The sequence below is a fragment of the Hakea prostrata genome, chromosome 8 (assembly GCF_041222555.1).
Source record: "Hakea prostrata isolate BN-2017 chromosome 8, UWA_Hpros_2, whole genome shotgun sequence".
Lineage (NCBI taxonomy): Eukaryota > Viridiplantae > Streptophyta > Magnoliopsida > Proteales > Proteaceae > Hakea > Hakea prostrata.
Genome location: NC_142607.1, coordinates 48,056,575 through 48,066,098, shown reverse-complemented (window position 1 = coordinate 48,066,098; position 9,524 = coordinate 48,056,575).

The window sequence follows — 9,524 nt, the reverse complement described above, 5'->3', positions numbered from 1 at the left end:
TTATAAATAATATTAATTAATTATGGATGTTCATCACTCTCGAAAAGATAATACTCAAATATGTAACTTCCAAATGAAAATCTCAGCCACTCAGTGTGTTGTCTTGGCAATCCGCATTCCCATATTAACCGAAGATCTTAGCAATCCATTATTCCATATCAAGATCATTTTATTGTGTTCAAGAATCATATATTGTATTTCTTTATAGATTTTAATATTTCCAAATCAGAGAAGATGCTAGTTTCATTATAAATATAATAAATAACTCAATAGAAGAGTTGAACTCATCTTGTCATAATTTTCTTTTTTTCTTAAATATATTTCTCAATTCTATAACAATTTTATCCTTATTTTCAAATTCCATTCATTTTGATTTAAAAAAAATGTACTCCACTCATACTTGGTTCTTTCTCTCCCGCCCATTAACAATGATGAATTAAATCTCAAATTTTCTTTCAAAAAGTTATTATCCTTCAATGTGCTTTCTTCTTCATGGCCATGCCAACTCCTGTTTAGTGACTCCAGCACTAATAATTTGACAATGATGAATTGCCACCACTAACACTTTTACAATGGCATAATCCTCAAATCCTTGAATCAAGGGGTTTATTTCCTTCTTTCCTTTTTTTTTTTTTATTTTTTATTTTTTTATCACTTATGTTATTTAGTCTGTAAGCTAATTTCAATGTTTAAAATATTCTTTTTCCTTACCATATGCTTTTGCAAATTTCCTTATAAAAGAAAGGAATCAATTGACAAATTAAGTATTTTTATCCAAGAAAAAATTATATGGTCTATGATTTTGAAACCCAAGTCAAATTGTTGTGCAATTGTCAGTATAAACAATATAACAAAATGTTGCGTATAGAACCCTCGAGAGCCGGATATTGAGATGACCACCTTAAGGCTCCCAACCAAGTTGGAAAATCGAGAGCCCGCACACACAAAGAAAGCAAGAACGGCCGGCCTAGTTTGGCCGGGGAACCGCCTCCGACGCCAAATCAGCCTAAGTAACAATAATGGTTCTTGAGAGAGTTCTCAAGAACGAATGGTAAGTACTCGGATGAAAGTTCTCGTCCCTTCTCCATGTTGGAGGTAGGTTTATATAGAAGTACCCGGAGGTGGCGATCCTTAGATTCCGGATCGATAGTTGAGGAGTGAGTGGAGTAGTGGAATAACGGCTCCCCCCCCCCGTTTCTTTGACCACCTCCCCAATCCGGAATAGATATCGAGTGTTATGCGAACTAACTCTTCTTGACTTAGTCAAGAGAGTCTCCGAGAAATGCAGAGTTGGATATTTTCCCAAGGTGGCACTTCTCCAACGAAGAACGAGCCCGCCCAAGAGGGAGGATCTCTCCCGAATGAGGCCCTCGGGCCTTCTCCAACGAAGAAACAAGCCCCCAAGAGGGAGGTCTCTCCCGAATGGGGCCCTCGGGACCTCTTCAAGGATGAGATGCCCCCACGGGGTGCCTTTCTCTCCCGAGATGGGGACTCGGGACTCTAGCTCCCCACAACACAAAACAAATTTATTTTCCTCATTTTCAGTTTCTATTTTAAGTTTTTTCTATCACTTCTTTTATTTATTCAACCGTTTCTTTTTAGAGAAGAAAACGTTTATTTCCCCATCTTCAATTTCTATTTTGAGTTATATTCAATCACTTATTTTCTTTATTTGACCATTTCTTTTTAGAGAAGAAAACAAATTTATGATTAATATTTTCTCATAGTTAATTAAGTGTAGTACTGAAACTTGACAAAATGATAAATAAGTAAAGAAAAAACTCCAAGATTATTTTGGGATTTTTGAGAAAATATAAAGATTTCATATTTTCGGTAGACTAACAGAGTTTAACAGGAGAGGCGTTAGTGATTGTAGACAAAGTTAAAGGTCGGATTAATAATTTAAAAAATATAAGAGATAAAATAGTGATAAAACCAAAATACTCGGAAGGGGGAAACAATAATTATCCCAAATTTATTTGAACAACTAAAACAAATTCAACCTTAATAACCAAAATTGAATACAAATTGGCACAAACCAAGTGATAATCACAACGAGGAATATCATACTTGCAAGTCCATTGTTGCCTTAATTTATATCGTATATTCTATGTGGAAAAGTGATTTATATAAGAAAGTATTTATCCAACACATATGTAGGGGCTTATGCTCTATGGATATATCAAAATCATCAATAGAGTTGCATGATAATTTTGCCTACCAATCATCTTGGTGTGAGGTTTTCAAACCAAAATAAGATCACACATATGTGCTGGAATAACTCTCCTCTCTTCCCCCCCCCCCCCATTTCAACCTATATCATCGTCACATATCATATGCATGTGGTATGTAAATGATGTACATACCAACATATATGTTGACTGAAATTATTTACCAGTCATCTGAGGTTCATCCGGGCCAGTCTGCGTGCACCACGATTACATCCTCAGAGGAGCTTTTATATAATTAATATAAAAAATGGGCGAACCCCTGGCCCGAAGACATTCAAATTTCACTACTATATTACCCTAGGAACAGAAAATTTTCACTAATAACAATTTACTACGACATTCTACCAAAAAACAGTCTTACTATGACACGCAATCCGAAAAGGGTAACAGATTGTGGTCCAACCCAACCCAGCCCAACTTAAAGTTGGGCTGGGCATCTGAGGGGAAATTCCTATTTTCTAATGGACATTCAGATCCATCGCCAGCCCAAAACCTAAACCCAAACCAATAGATAAATTCACAATTTGTACAGAGAGATATGGCAAACCACCTCCATCTATGGAGACCTATATATGGATTTCTAATTTGCCCTGCAAGTCTATTCTCAGCCCCCCAACATTTCAAGGCCCAACTTTGCTTAATGAATTAATTTGGGAACTTTACTGTCAAAACCGCTTATGAGCTTAGTGTTACACTTTGAATTGGTCATGGGTATGAGGCCATTACAGCTTTTGATCCTCGAACAGCACCCTTGAAGCATGCTCATCACCTATTTGTTGATGGCTCTTGGGAACGAAATTCTGGTAAAGGAGGGAGGGACTGTTCTAAGGGACGCTACAGGTACTTTTATTGCAGCCATGGCCTCTCATTGCACCGGTCTTTCAACTGTGGCAATGGATCTTGAGGCAATTCAAGATGGATTAAGGGCCTGTTTAGTTACATGAGTCTGGAAATTTCTAGATAAGAAATTTCAAATCTATGGAGTCATAATTTATAAAATTAAATGTTTGGTTGTGGAATGAAATCTGTGGATTCATCCTAAAAAACTATTTGATCGACGTGAATGTGCAAATGTATAGCTTTTTTGAAATCTTTGGATTTCACATGTTACCCATAAATCTATAGATTCACGTTTTTAGTGTAAAAAGGTGAATCTCTAGATTTCATGAATCTAGAGATTTTTACAACCAAACGGGTATAATTCTCAGATTTATGGATCCAGAGATTTCAAATCTCTGGATTCATGTAACCAAACAAGCCCTAAAGCTCTCCAAATCCATGCATTTATCTAGACTAGTTATTTTCTCTGATTCAAAGAATGCAGTAGCTAGTTTGAATGGCTACTGTCACACCCCGCCCGCCAGGCCCGGTTACCCGCCTGACGACCCGTGGGTGCGAACCGTCACAGGATCCATGGTTTTAGTCTATCAATAATAATAAATACAAATATCTGTAATCAAGAGCAAGAATAGTGCAATAATTAATAAAAAGGTTACAGGAGTCCAAATACTCCAATAAATATCCAAGAAATAATCAAAGGAAAGAATCAAGAATCAAATGTGATATCGAGTTCAGCGGAAGCAAAAAGAATAACTAAATAATCTTCATCTTCAGGAGGCTTCATGCTCTGCAAGTTCATGTATCACTGTCTGTGCCACATCAGCTTCAAATGAGAAGGCTCTTTTATACGAATCATCTCCAACTTTCGACGTTGTGCAACCATCTGTACAGTTTATATAATACATACAATGAAAGGAATGAGTTCCAACGAACTCAGTAAGGAACAAGCAACTCTCATATATATGTCAATACAATCCACGAATGCACATATGAAAGGATATGGATGATATGTAGAAATATGAATGCTACTAAGATCTAACTATGCAAGTCTCTAATGGCTGACATGCTTTAAGATATACACCAGCCCTCCTTTGGGTAAGTCTCATCACTCTGATCCGGCAAGGACTGGTTACCTCTGTAGGGATCCTGGGCAAAGGGGTAAGTCCACACTGGCTCTCAAAACCGTGGCTGGGGGTTAAGTCAACACTCTCTCACCACGACCATTGGCAATGAGTCTTGGCGCATGTCGGGGTTTCTAATCCAATGCGGGGTCACAATGGTAACATACTATATGAAGTCCAGATACTTCCCCTATGGCACCAACCAACTCGGTTCGGTATCCTTCGCAACCTAGGAGTGTGAATCCTCACGGGATCGGCTACCTCTGTTGGACTCCACTCCTTAACCCTATGGTCATCCACATATTATTGGGGCGGATGCTCTCATGACTCCTCGCGACACCCGGTCCGCTCCTTGGAAATCCATGAGCCCAACCCTAACATATGCAACCCTACCATTACATGACCAATAGTGGACCACTGAGTCTCCGCACGGACTGGTTACCGCTGTTGGATGAAACATAGTCACGTCACCATTGTCACGGGTCACCCGGCTTCAATTCCCCGCCGAAAGGGTAATAGCATGTGGGGTACCTAGCCATGCAATTCTAGACTCCCTAAGTATGTCATCAAGTAATCATGATAGTCTTTGGAGACATCGGGAGGGCATGTGTCCCATTCCACGACCTTCGATATCCCAAGCCAAGATATCCCAATGGAATACCCTTCCATCACAATCACACTACATCACTCTTTATCATATCATGAACAATTGTGCAATATCATAAAAGATGAAGTACATCAAGGAATACCACAAACAGCGAGTATACAATAAGATTTACATGCTTTATACAATTACTGACAAGATACATGATCAAAGAATAGTAAATAGAACAACAAAATCATCATGTATATGTAATTGCATATAAATAAGAATGCATGTCCTTACACTGTAATTTAGTAGAAGTCCTCTAACTTGCAATCCAAAAACTATTATAAGACTTTTATTTGAAACAGAGAACACCTAGGCATAGGGTTACAAGAATGTATAAGAGTCAAGAGTCAAAACAATTCAAAAATCAAACCTACACGATTCATTGGAAACCAGCCGGTTGCTTGTGGCGGTTGCTTAAGTTAAGCGACCTCCACAAGCGACCGCCCCTATTCAGACAGGTTTCCAACTCCGAAAATCAGACTTTTTATCATCCGATTTCAATCCGTTTTGGGATGATCTTAGTCCGAATTTCAAGCTTAATAGGTCTAGAACAAGGGGGTAACAAGAAACCCTAAAATTAACAAAGATTTAATACCCAAATCATTCCCCTTGATGGGATCCATCCATTAAACAAATGCGGGGATTCGTTTCTGGACAGGATCTCATCAAGAACATTGAAAAGGGAGATACAACAAATCAATTGGGTAACCACTAACAAAATGGGGATGGGTTCATATCAATCAGAGGTTAAAAATAAGAGAATAGAAGATGGAGACTCATTACCTTAATAAGAATCACCAAGAATAGAAGAGAAAAGGTTTCATATCATTAACGACACTTGAGACCTGAATCCCGCACGTTTCCACAGCCGCTTAATCGCCCAAAATAGCAATCCCGAACATAATAATGCGTTAATAGGGCAAGGGATGCTATTTATAACGAACAGGGGGCAAAATAGGGCATTTTCCCGCAAGCAGAACCGGGAGGTCGCTTAAGGTGGTCGCTTGGTTTAATCAACCGCCACTAGTAACCGCCCCCAAGTATATTGCTATACAAGGGTGCTTTGCTCATGGGGTTGAAGACCAAGTACAACCAAACCCAAATGAAGACATGGGGGAGATCATAGTCCGAAAAATCAATCATAATAGGTTTGTAACAAAGAGGTTAGGGTTTCATCATAACATATGGCTCATGAAAAGGTTATGATCACGGAAAGAGAGGGAATGATTGTTATCAAGAAAATAACAAGAAATCATAGGAAATCTAGTTTATGTTAACAGAAACATTACCCATGAGGTTTCCCTCACATGGAAGGTTACAAAAGGTTTCCAGAAAGATCATTCAAGGGTTAGGGTTTCAAGGAATTTATTTGGCTAGGGTTAAGATCATGATGATGATCATAGATCTCAAAGAATAGAATGAGATCATGGAATAGATGGTTGCAAGGATGCATCATCTTTTTCCTGATCTCAAACAAGAACAAGAACGAAGAAAGAATAATTAGAAATCCTAATTAAGTTAAACATGGATCATGAAGAAAATATAGTGATCAAGTTTAGGTTAACACAAATATCACCCAAGGGAAAGAGAAACAAAGAATCAAGATTCACCCATGGGAAAGAGAAACAAAGAATGCACAATCTGAAAAAGGTGTTGGGGAGTTTCCAACAAATAAAAGAACAATAGGGTTTCATATATGGTTACCTCTCATAAGAGTTGGTTACCTCTCATGAGAGTTACCCATAATTAATTCTCACAAAAACAACCCAAGATAGATAAAGGAAAATCTCATTAGTATTTCAAAATAAAGAATGGAATTAGAAAGGGTCTACTAATGAGAGAAAATAAGGTTCTCAATTAAAGTGAAGGGAAAGAAATTCAAATCATACAATTAGGGATTACTAACAAGAATCCGTGTATCCCACGAAAAGACTAGGGAGAATAAAAATTCACCCTTAGGGCAAAGAATTTACAATCAAGAAAGGTTTTGGGGAGGGTCCAATGAATTAATAGAAAATAAAAGGGTTGCCAATTGTTCCAAGGAAAAACAAGGATCAACTCCTCAATCATGAGGACACAAGGGAAGGTCATGGTAATAATATGAGACCTTCCCCACAATAATAAAGATAGGTAGGAAATTAGGGAAAGTATCATTAAGAGCTTTGGTGGAATCAAAATCAAGGATCATCGCCATATGGCTTCAAGATCATAGAGTGAATTGGGGGATTCACTCTAGGGCTAAAAGAATTAAAGAAGAGGTCATTACAGTAGTGTAATACCCTTCTCATGATCAGAAAATCAGAAGTAGAGAAGAAAGAATGAATTAAAGAAGAAGCGAATTGAATACCAACCTTTTAGAAGAGAAACCATTGAAGAAATCGAGCAGGATGCTTGAGGATCTTTCTTGGCTTCGAAGGAGAGGATCTAGGGATCTTCCCACGTTCTCCAAAGACTTAGAAACAGATTGAGAGTGAAACACATGGAGTTCCCCCTTTTAAATAGCACAAAGAGTTCAAGAGTTACTAGGGTTTCACCAAACTGACCAAACTGACCCTGTTGGTTGATTGGTTGCCAAAGAGGAAGTTCAAAGGTCGATCCCACACTATCTAAAGGTTTAGAAACATAATGGAAATAGTTTACCACGAAATTAAAAGAAATAAAGCTTTTGAAAACCTTCAAAACAGATATTTACCAAAATGCCACTGCCTGGACAGCTTGTTCAAAAATAGGGATTTAATGGGCCTAACTTCAATATTTTTGGATGGGCTTCTTTCAACACATTATACTACTTACCTAGTATGGAGGAATGTCTTCAAACTAGGTCCAACTAAGCTTTATGTCCATCAATCAAGTTCTTCTTCACAAATAAATAGTTCAACACCAAATCAAGTAAGGTTTCCATAAGGAAACACCATCATCAATATCCATGGGTTTTGGGTCAAACACCATATCCTCTACTGAGATGGCCCACAAAGACATCTTCCTAAGATTCTCAAAGATAGTAAAACGGAAATCACGGTCAAACTTCGAAGTCAACATTAAACAAAACCCGACTTCACCCAAAACAGATCGGGTCTTCGGGCTAGATTTGGGCTGGGTGTCACAGCTACTCTGTTACCTTACATTGGCATAGTACTGGACTTATTCAGGAGATCTCGATGCTGTTTTCGGACTCAATTCACCTCTATGGTTTTTGTTCATGTAAATAGGCTTCTTGTTAAGGATGCGGACTTCAAAGTTTGTGTTGCCTATTTACTTTCTCTCAATGGGGCTTGGATTGGGATTCCCCCTAAGAAGAAAAAGATATAGCAAGGTGAAAATAGGTGGTGAAGAACAATGGGATCTTCTACCATCAACGTAGAGCTTTGTGATCCACTCACATCCATCTACCGACACATTAGGAGAATGCGCTACTTCTAAATTCTGACAAGAAAAATCAGAGATGAATCCCTAAATGGACTCCACTCTTAATATTTAGTAGAAAAATGTAAAGAGAGAACAAACCTCTATCCATAAAGATAGAGATCCCACTCAAGTCCCCTAGCTTTCCTATCCCCCACCATACCTTTGTGAAAAAATAAAAATATCTTTGAAATATTCTTGATTCTTGAAAGATTGTCCACTTAGTGTTAAAATAGTAAAATAATGAGTGATTGAAAACTACTTTTGTTAGGTAGACCAAACTAACATAATGCTAAAGCTCCTATAATAGGTATAATAGTTCAAATCTTAAAAGGAAAAAGAACTCATTGGAAAACGGATTTTTTTTTTTTTTTTTTTTTTTTTTTTGTAAAGAAAAATTTTATTCAGAAAAAAGAACGAAAAGGTTTTAAAGGCATGTTGATTACAAAAATTAAAAGCTAAAAAATGGGCCTATAAGGAGAGTGAGCAACTAAGTCTGCTTTTCTTGGAATAGAGAACCATGGTTCCATGGTATGAAATTAATGGGAAGTGCCTTTAAACTAAGTATTACCTTTCATATTCTTTACTAGTCTTTTAATCTCATGGTCCTACACTTTGGTAGTACAAAACCTATTGTGCCTTTTTATGTTGTGGATAGGAACTTCTTAACAAATGAGTGTTCCACTTCTTTGGTTAATGGACATTTTTAGTACGTTTTAATTTTATGCTTTAAATAAAATTTTCAATAAAAAAAAATATAACTTTTTTAATAAGGAGAATTCCTAAATCTGTTTAGTTTTACGCTCAACTCTAAAATGTTAACAATCACTTGTCCTCTACTTCCCCCCCCCCCAAAGGAAAATTATCATTTACAGTTAATGCAGGATTGGTAGAGTGGTAAGATCCATACTTCTCAGTGGAGAGGTCATGGGTTAGACCCTTGAAAACGAGAAAGCTTCTCCTTAAGGATGTAATCGAGGTACGCGCAAGCTGACCCAGATGAACCTTAGATATCAAAAAAAAAAAATCCTCTACAATCCTACAATGTTCATTTACTGGAAGTGTAACTTTAAAGTCTTACTTAAAGCACATCATTCTAAACCAACTAAACAATAAATATGAAATAAAAAACATAAATGAATAAGAAATGAAATATATAATATTGCACTTAGTTGATAATAAAGTAGAAAGGAGGGTTTTTATTTATTTTTTTTTTTGGAAAAAATTGCTATCAAACTTCATTGTCACCTTTTGAGGATTGCCAATTTGATTGGGCCT